Source organism: Macaca mulatta, chromosome 4 (assembly GCF_049350105.2).
Source record: "Macaca mulatta isolate MMU2019108-1 chromosome 4, T2T-MMU8v2.0, whole genome shotgun sequence".
NCBI classification, from domain to species: Eukaryota; Metazoa; Chordata; class Mammalia; order Primates; family Cercopithecidae; genus Macaca; species Macaca mulatta.
The window spans coordinates 165,482,627-165,491,871 of NC_133409.1; the positions used below are offsets into that span (position 1 = coordinate 165,482,627).

A 9,245-nucleotide genomic window follows, 5' to 3' on the forward strand; every position below is an offset into this window, starting at 1 on the left:
TACCTGAAGACAGATTGCCCTACATGTAACAGCTATGTACAAAAATGTTATTAAATTGTCCTTGGTTTTACAATGATAAATGAAAAACATTAAAATTCTCCAATTGAACAGGGTATGCAAGGAGTTTTATGTTGTTTTTTTGTTGTTGTTGTTAAAACAGTGAGAGCAAAATAACTTACTGGAATATAAAGATAAGAGCTGGATGAGCATGCCACTAATGGAGAAAGGGGGTATTTTCACAGAGTCAGTATTTTTCCCCATCCTGTCTCCACTTGACATCAATTTGACGTCAGTCGAAACATACCATTGGCTGTTTGGTTTAAAAAAAATGCGATATGCTTGTGCACATACACCGGTTCCTTTACGTACAATAAAGGAATGGGGAAGGGGGAAATGAAAGAACAGAGAAAACTATACTGTAGTAGTCAGGATGTGGTGGAACCAAATTGCAGTTTTCTAATTGCAAATGTAATATTGGTCTTTAAAGAACAGAGTTCTGGAGTAAAGAAGCAGGTTCTCTTTTCAGTAGACACCTCCCGTCTGCTGTTGGAACACATCAATTGTATCTTCATCCTCCATGTCCAGCTGTGCAGGTGTGTCTGTTTCATTGATTCGTTGCCCATGAAATCAGAATCTGATCTGCCTCATTGACAATCCCTGTCGTTCACAATAGGCTTTCATTAGTTTACTAAGTGGTGTACGCCTCTTAATCTTAAAGTGCACCGCAGAACTACCCTGCCCCGCCACCTTCAAATTAATATGATTGTTGTTCTCAGTCTTGACTCCTTCCTTGGGCTTTTCGTCGGCCGTGGGGAGCTCCGTCGTCTCCTCAGCTGCCATTTCACAAAAGAGGTACCAGGTCCGCACCGAACGAGCACACAAGCAGCCCCAGGAGCGGCAGAAGAAGCGATAGTACAATTTTTCAATAAATCCAAAAGCTAGTTCATTGGGGGGGGGGGAAATGTGTGTGTGTATATATATATATAGTGTGTAAAAGTATTGCGATGTTAATTAAGAAAAACAGAAAAAAATATAACTATAGACATTGAGAATGAGAAATTATATTGAAAATACTGAAACAATTTTTAAAAAATAAAATGAAGTTGATGTTCAAGTTCATTCCAACAAATGTGAAAACCCAGAGAAAATAGGTTATTTCCTAGGAAAATGATAAATTGTCAAAATTGACTTAAGAGAAAGACAAAAACCTAAAGACATTTATAATCACTAAAAAAATTTAAAAATCAAAATACCTGTCAAAAATAATTAACTTTCTTTTTCAGTTATTTTTAAATTATAATTTTATAGCTTTATTATTTGAGTTTTGAGACAATGCCTATATAACATTTGTATTTTGGAATTTGAGACATTAATTTTGAACTATTGTATGATGAATTTTTAAATATGTTCCATAAGATATTGGAAAAATGGGCTGAGCGTGGTGGCTCACGCCTGTAATCCCAGCACTTTGGGAGGCCCAGGTGGGTGGATCGCCTGACATCAGGAGTTCGAGACCAGCCTGGCCAACATGGTGAAACCCCCCCCTCTACTAAAAATACAAAAAATTAGGCAGGCATGGTGGCAGATGCCTGTAATCCATGCTACTTGGGAGGCTAAGGCAGGATAATTGCTTGAGCCCAGCCTGGGTAACAGAGCAAAACCCTGTCTCAACAAAGAGGGAAAAAAAAAGATATTGGAGAAATGGTTTATGTAGTAATTGGAACTTTCTAGCTGATCTTTAAACACCAGAATATTCCTTGTTTGTCAACCTATCATCTATTTTAATTATAAAAGTAATCCAAGCTTATTATAACAAATTTAAACCACAAAAAAGACAATTATGTTCGCACCCCAAAGGATTACCACTCACTGTTAAGTCAGTACATATCTTTCCACATTCTTCACTGCTTTTTCAAACATAAAAAATAAACTTTGAATGTTTTAATTTTTTAATTTTTGCTTTGTTATAATTAATTTATTTTTCCTGTATTCCTTGATTATGTTTCATTTCCTTTCCCTAACTTTTTGGCTGGAATGCTTATCATTCTATAATCTTTTGTCACTAAATTGTTATTGTAGTACCCACCTCTCTTCTTTGAATCAAGAATTATTTAAAAGAGTAAACTTTTTTAATGCCTGCATAACTTTGGTTAAGTTTTCTTCTGTTAACTCTATTGTCTTGGACTTGGAGACTGGTCCATGTAATATTTATTTTTCAGTTTATCAATATTTTTATTAATATTTACTTTTCAGTTTATCCAAGATTTTCACTTTATCAAATATACTTATATTCTCTATTTTTAGAGTTCCAATAATCTTTCAAATCAATCTTAATTATATAATTCTGATTTCTTGTATTGGAGTCCATTTTTTTCTGCATAGTCAGTCTGTCAAAGACAGAAATATATATGATAGCACACTACTTATATATTTTTAAAAATCCATCTTTTTGCATTTTTAATGGTTAATATACTTAATATATTAACAGCTAATATCTTTTCATGAAAAACAATTCAACACTGGCAGGTAGGATTCTAAGATGGTCTCTAAAATTCCTAGTGGCTAGTATAGATTTCACATAATATTCCCCTCCTCTTGAGTGTGAGAGACATCTGGGAATGTGGTTGGCTGTGAGTCCCATGATTAAGTTATGTTATATGAAAAAGTGGAAGGGATTTTGCAGATATAACTAAAGTTCTGAATCAATTTCAAGTTGATCAAATGATGGATTATCCTGAGTGGGCCTGACCAAATCAAGTGAGACCTTTAAAAGAGGGTTGAAAGGTCAGAAAATGGAAAGGGTTAGAGAGATTTGAAGTGAGAGAGAGCCCCATGCTGGCCTCGCAGAAGCAAACAGCCCTGTTGAGAACTGCCTATGGGAGGGGCCATGTGGCAAGGGCTTGCATGGCTTCCAGGAGCTAAGAGTGATCCCAGCCAATATCCAACAAGAAAGCAGACACCCCAGTCCTACAATCTCAAGGAACTGAATTTTACTAATGTAGGATACAGTAAATTCCTCTTCAAAGTTTAGCCTGTCAACTTCCTTTAAAATTCAAGAGGGAGAAAATTGTTAAGTACAATGAATTCTGAGTTCCTCTTCAAAGAACCAGTATGTCAGTATGTTCAGCTTCCCTGTCCTTTGTTCTCCATTTTAAAGTTTAACGTCCTCATTCTTTACCCTCCTAGCCTGTATTACCTGTTCTGTCTTTAGGGATCCTTAGTCACATGCTCTGTCCTTAGTCACCCTTAGTCACCTGTTCTGTCCTTAGGCATCCTTAGTCACCTGTTCTGCAACTGTCCCTCCCACCAAAACTACTCACCCCACCACTCCGGCTTGTACCCTCACTCTCTTTAAAATAGCTGATCAGAATTAGCGTAGACTGTGCGGTCCAACCCTAGCCAATAGGGGAAAGACACAGCAGTAGGGGCTAGCTGCATGCATTAGGAATAAGACTCCCTTCCCCTCCCTTGTCCAGTGTGCTCTCACCATTGCTCCATCCGTGAGACGCATCCTTCTATAGAAGTAAATTGCCTTGCTGAGAAAACTTGCCTGAGTGCTGTTTTCACTTGGTGGCACCAAGCATTTATTTCCAACACCAGTAACTTGAATGAGCTTGGAAGAGGATCCTAAACCCTAGATGAGAAGATGAGAACACACCTTAGCTGGCATCTCAATTTAATTTCAGTTTTGTGAGATCCTAATAGTAACCAATACTTTTATAAGCATGCAACTACCTTGTGCCCAGACTTCTGACCTACAGAAACTATGACATAATAAATGAGTAGTGTTTCAAGCTGCTGAGTTTGTAGTATTGTGTTATGCAGCAAGAAAACACAAATACAAACATATAAAGACTTCTGAGAGTTATATTTTTTGTGTTAATTAGATCCTTCATGATTATAACATAACCTCTTTTGTTCTGTTTAATATATTTGCTTTACATATTTTAATATATTTTATTTTATTATACATATTACTAATATTGTGATTTCTGTTTTCTTGGTGTTTGCTTTCATTTATTATCCCTTTGCCATCCTTTTAGTTCTAAAGTTGTGAGATACTTCTAGAAATAGTGTATGTATGTGTGTATATATATACTTGCTTAATTGAATTTTTTGTATTTTCATGATATAATTTGTCACATTTTATTTATTGGTGTCTCTTTTGATCTTAATTTTTCATCTTACTCTGTTATTTCTGTATCTTATTCTTTGTTCTGTTATTATCTGTACTTTGGTATATAACTATATTTTTGTTTTTCTGTTTTTCTGTGACTTTAGAAAGTATGCATTTAAACCTTGTTTTTAGGAATAAAAAATTTACATTTTTCTAAAGGATTCTTCTACTTGTGTATTTCTTTCAAGGCAGGGACTAGAATTCTTGTCCCCTTGTACCCTTAGTACTAATCACATAGAAATGTTTAAAAAACGTGTGATTGGCCAAGTATGATGGCTCATGCCTGCAATCCCAGCACTTTGAGAGGCCAATGCAGGTGGACGGCTTGAGGCCAGGAGTTCAAGACCAGCCTGGGCAACATGGTAAAACCCCGTCTCTACAAAAAAAAAAAAAAAAAAAATACAAAAAGTAGCCAGGTGTGGTCCCAGCTACTTGGGAGGTTGAGGCAGGAGGACCACTTGAGCCTGGGAGGCAGAGGTTGCAGTGAGTTGAGATTGCACCATTGCACTCCAGCCTGGGTAACACAGCAGGACTGTCTCAAAAAAATAAATAAATAAATAAAAATAAATAAATAAATACAAAACATTTGGTTTGCTGAATTGAAATCACTAGATTCTAAGCATTTGTGCTAGTAAGTAGCTTTTACCATTTTTTTTCAAATTAGCATTTTAAAATATTATTTGATTTTTCTCTTTGGGTTATATCATTTTCATGTCGGTTTTAAACCATTTTCTTCATGTGTACTGTCTTGAAACAGACACCTGTAATCCGAGACAAAAAATAAAATAACTTGATGGACTAGAATGTAATTACCTTCCTCTGATTTTTTTTTTTTTTTTTTTTTTTTTGAGAAGGACTCTTGCTCTGTTGCCCAGGCTGGAGCACGGTGGTACAATCTGTTTACTGCAGTCTCCATCTCCTGGGTTCAGGGGATTCTCCCGACTCAGCCTCCCGTGTAGCTGGGATTACAGGTGTGTGCTACCATGCCTGGCTAGTGTTTGTGTTTTTAGTAGAGACAGGTTTCAGCATGTTAATCAGGCTGGTCTCGAACTCCTGACCTCAGCTGATCCTCCAACTTGACCTCCCAAAGTGCTGGGATTACAGGTATAAGCCACTGTGCCTGGCATTTTTTTTTTTTTTTTTTTAAGAGATAGGATTCAGTCTGTTGCTCAGGCTGGAGTGAAGTGACTCAATCATAGCTTATTGCAGCAATCTCTTGGCTTTAAATGATCCACCTGTCTTGGTCTCCCAAAGTGCTGGAATTATAGGTATGAGCCACCGCACCTGGTGACAATCTGTTTTTCTGATACATACTCACTTAATAATATATTGTGCACATTTTTCCAAGTTCTTGGAAGGAAGATATTTCTGGTAATGGAACCAATAAATCAGAGGGTATATGATACATAAACCCAAATTTGTAATCACTTAAGTACAATGTAAGGTTATTTCTCATGTAAGTACCCAGGACGAGTACAGGTCAGTGAATGGCTCTTTTCCATATTGTGATTCAGAGACTGAGGCTCTTTCTAATGTGTTATTCTTGCATAACCAGAGTATACTGTCATCTGCATGATTTAGGCTGGTTGCCACACCTAGGATCTGGCTAGTAGAAGGGAAAGGGAACGTGGAGAAAATACACTGTCTTAAAAGACTGAGTCCTGAAGTAAGATTTACCACATTACTTAACACTCACATTCCTTCAAGGGGGATATAGTCACATGGCCATCCAACTGCAAGGGAGGCTGGGAAATGATAAGAAGGAGAGACTAGATTTTGGTACACAGCTAGTGGCACTGCCACAGGCAGTTTTGTTATATATTTGTTTAATTTCATATGTAAAAAATTTTAACACATTAATCTCATTGTAAAAGAATTATTTGTCTTTGAAGGTATCACAGGCACTTGTCAAATGGGCACACCTCTAGTTAGTGGCAGATCCAGAATGGACACAGATCTTTTGACACTAATGGCAAAGCTCTTTTTTTTCTTTTCTTTCTTTTTCTTTTCTTTTTTTTTTTTTTGAGACAGTCTCACTTTGTTGTCCAGGCTGGAGTGCAGTGGTGCCATCTCAGCTCACTTCAACCTCCACCTCCCAGGTTCAAGCAATTCTTCTGACTCAGCCTCCCCAGTAGCTGGGATTACAGACACACACCACCATGCCCAGCTAAAACCCAGTAGAGACAGGGTTTCACCATGGTGGCCAGACTGGTCTTGAGCTCCTGACCTTGTGATCTGCCCACCTCGGCCTCTGCTGGGATTACAGGTGTGAGCCACTGCACCCCAGCTGGCAAAGCTCTTTCTAATGAATGATACGGACAGTAGGCAGGGAAATACTAAGTAGAAAAGAGCAGTGTCGTGGACAAAGCCCCATCCTCAAACCTGGACCTGCAGCCCAAAATGAAACATACATTCCTGTTTTCCAGCTCGAAATGTTGCCTTTTCCAAAACCACCCTGGCCTACCCCATCCCCCATCCTGTACCCATAAAAAGCCAGGCTCCACTGGCAGAGTGGCAGAGAAGGACAGGAGGAGCAGCCAGACATTGGAAACAAGAGAAGAAGCAGCTGGACATCAGAGAGAAGCAGCTTGACTTCACAGGGATGGCTTAATGGTGGGACCTTGAAGAAGAGTTTGGCCAGGGATGGCCAAACTCCAGGAGAAGACCACCTTCCCACTCCATTCCCTTTCCAGCTCCCCATCTGGCTGAGAGCCACTTCTACCATTCAATAAAATCCTCCACATTTATCACCCTTCAATTCATTCATGTGACCTTATTCTTCCTGGATGACAGACAAGGGCCCGGGTGTGGGTACAAAAGGCTGTCACACTGACCCTCCACTTAGCTGTATAACACTTAAGTCAACCATGGATGACAAAGCTAAGACACTGCACTCTAACACATGCCCTCTGGGGCCTTGGGGTTGGCGGGCAACCCCTAGATGCTGCCATGGGCCTTCACAGAGTTCTGCTCCTGCTGGTTGCCCAGAAGCACTCGTCCTGGCCCCTGTACCACTCACCTGCATGCTCCCACTTCCATAAGGGGTTGAGAGCTACAGGCTGAGTCCCACAAAGGGGTCAAGGGAACTATCCTGTTTCATTAATGCAAGGCTTACTTTACTTTTTTAAAAGTTAATGAAGTATGAGTTTTGTTTTGTTTTGTTTTTTTCCACTAAAGATAAACACTATTAGAAATATCTCTGGTGAGAGGTTGAAGCTTTTTTGAGAGAGACTTCTATAAACTATAGAGTATGGGGTTAATTTAATTTAAGAAAATGGTTGTCTAGTCAGTTGGTAGAAGCAGCCTGTAGACCATATTGCTGGCATAATTATTTTAGATGCTAACAAATGAGAGAACATTTTGATAACTCCATGAAAATCTCTCAGATTTTAGTTGTTAACGATGGGACATCATTTCCTGAATTCCACATTCACTAAATAGGCTTCCATTAAAATATTCCTTTTTTATTCTTCAGATACTTGTATATCAGCTTTCAGCATGTAGGGAAAGTGTTGACCACTTATTTGGTGAATTTGGACAGGTAATTTGGATAACTTAGGTTTTCAAATACTATTTTTCCATAGGTGTGTGTAGTTGCTTTTTGCTTAACTTTACCAGATAAATAACAAAATCTCTGTTTCAATTTGCCTTTGTAGTCAGAGCTAAAGAAATGACTCATAATGGTGGTAGAAATTCCTGGTTATTTCAGCCAGCTTTTCTCTTTATCCCAGAACATAAAGAATACAAATAATTTACAACTCCTTTAAAAATCATATTGCTGTAAATTTATATCCTATTACTGAAGATAATATGTCATATATAGATCTTGTGAAATATTTCTCCAGACCTCTATACATCTTTTAGTAATGCTACAGGACAATGTCTTTAAATGTATGTAAAAGATCATAAATTTTATCATGCTTGATTGCAGAAGGCAATCACTCTCCTAGAACAGAGAGTCTGCATCCTCCTAACTCTGATATGTTCTCTACAGCTTTTAAACTAAGGAATGCCTGCAGCAGGGGCTATCACAATATCAGTTGCATGCAGGGCGGGCTGCTGGAGGGCATGTGTCATTAGCATCACCCTGTGAGGGGATGCATACTATTCATTATGTGTGGACACTATTAAGCCCCACAGGGACAATAAGCAGGAAAGATCAGTCTTTCCAAACCTCATTCTCCCAAACCAAATCTACGGAACTATTATATTCATGGGAAGACTTCCCACTGTACATTTATTGACTTTTGAGTGAAAGAAATGAGGTCACAGAGTTATTATTAAAAATAACGAAAAATTTTTCAAATATATACCACTGATCAGTTGCTTGGATGAATTACTGAACTCAGGAAAGTACTAACTGATTTTCAATGAGAAAACCTTTGTGATATTGGTGAATGCAATTTAAAACCTGGCATTATAGTTTATTAAGTGGTGCATTTTCTTTGTCTGAATCTTCAGGTTATTATGAGGGTATCATTCTGTTGATGAAAAGAGTCAAACTCTGTAAAATATTTGAAGAGATTTATTCTGAGCCAAATATGAGTGACCATGGCCCATGACACAGCCCTCAGGTGGTCCCGAGGACATGTGCCCAAGGTGGTCCGGGCGCAGCTTGGTTTAATATATTTTAGGGAAATGGGAGACAGCAATCAAATACTTTAAAGATATACATTGGTTCTATGCAGAAAGGTGGGACAATCGAAGTGGGGAATGTTGGAGGTCAAGGTCTTAGGTAGATTTTAAAATTTTCTGATTGGCAGTTGGCTGAAAGAGTTATTATCAATAGAAAGGAATGTCTTGGTTACATTAAGAGGTTATGGACACCAAAATTTCATCGTGCAGATAGCCTCCAGATAGCAGGCTTCAGAGATAATAGACTGTAAATGTTTCTTTTTTCTTTTCTTTTTTTTTTTTTTTTTTTTTGAGACAGAGTCTTGCTCTATTGCCAGGCCGGAGTGCAGTGGTACAATCTCGGCTCACTGCAACCTCTGCCTCCCGGATTCAAGCCATTCTCCTGCCTCAGCCTCCCAAGTAGCTGGGATTACAGGTGCCCGCCACCATGCCC

The 9,245-nt window shown here is 38.4% G+C and overlaps 1 pseudogene; it reads right to left on the reverse strand.

Annotated features, from left to right (window-relative positions):
• Window positions 1-399: 399 nt before the first annotated feature.
• LOC106997813 (small ubiquitin-related modifier 2 pseudogene) lies at window positions 400-907 on the reverse strand (annotated as a pseudogene).
• Between the last annotated feature and the right edge of the window lie 8,338 nt (window positions 908-9,245).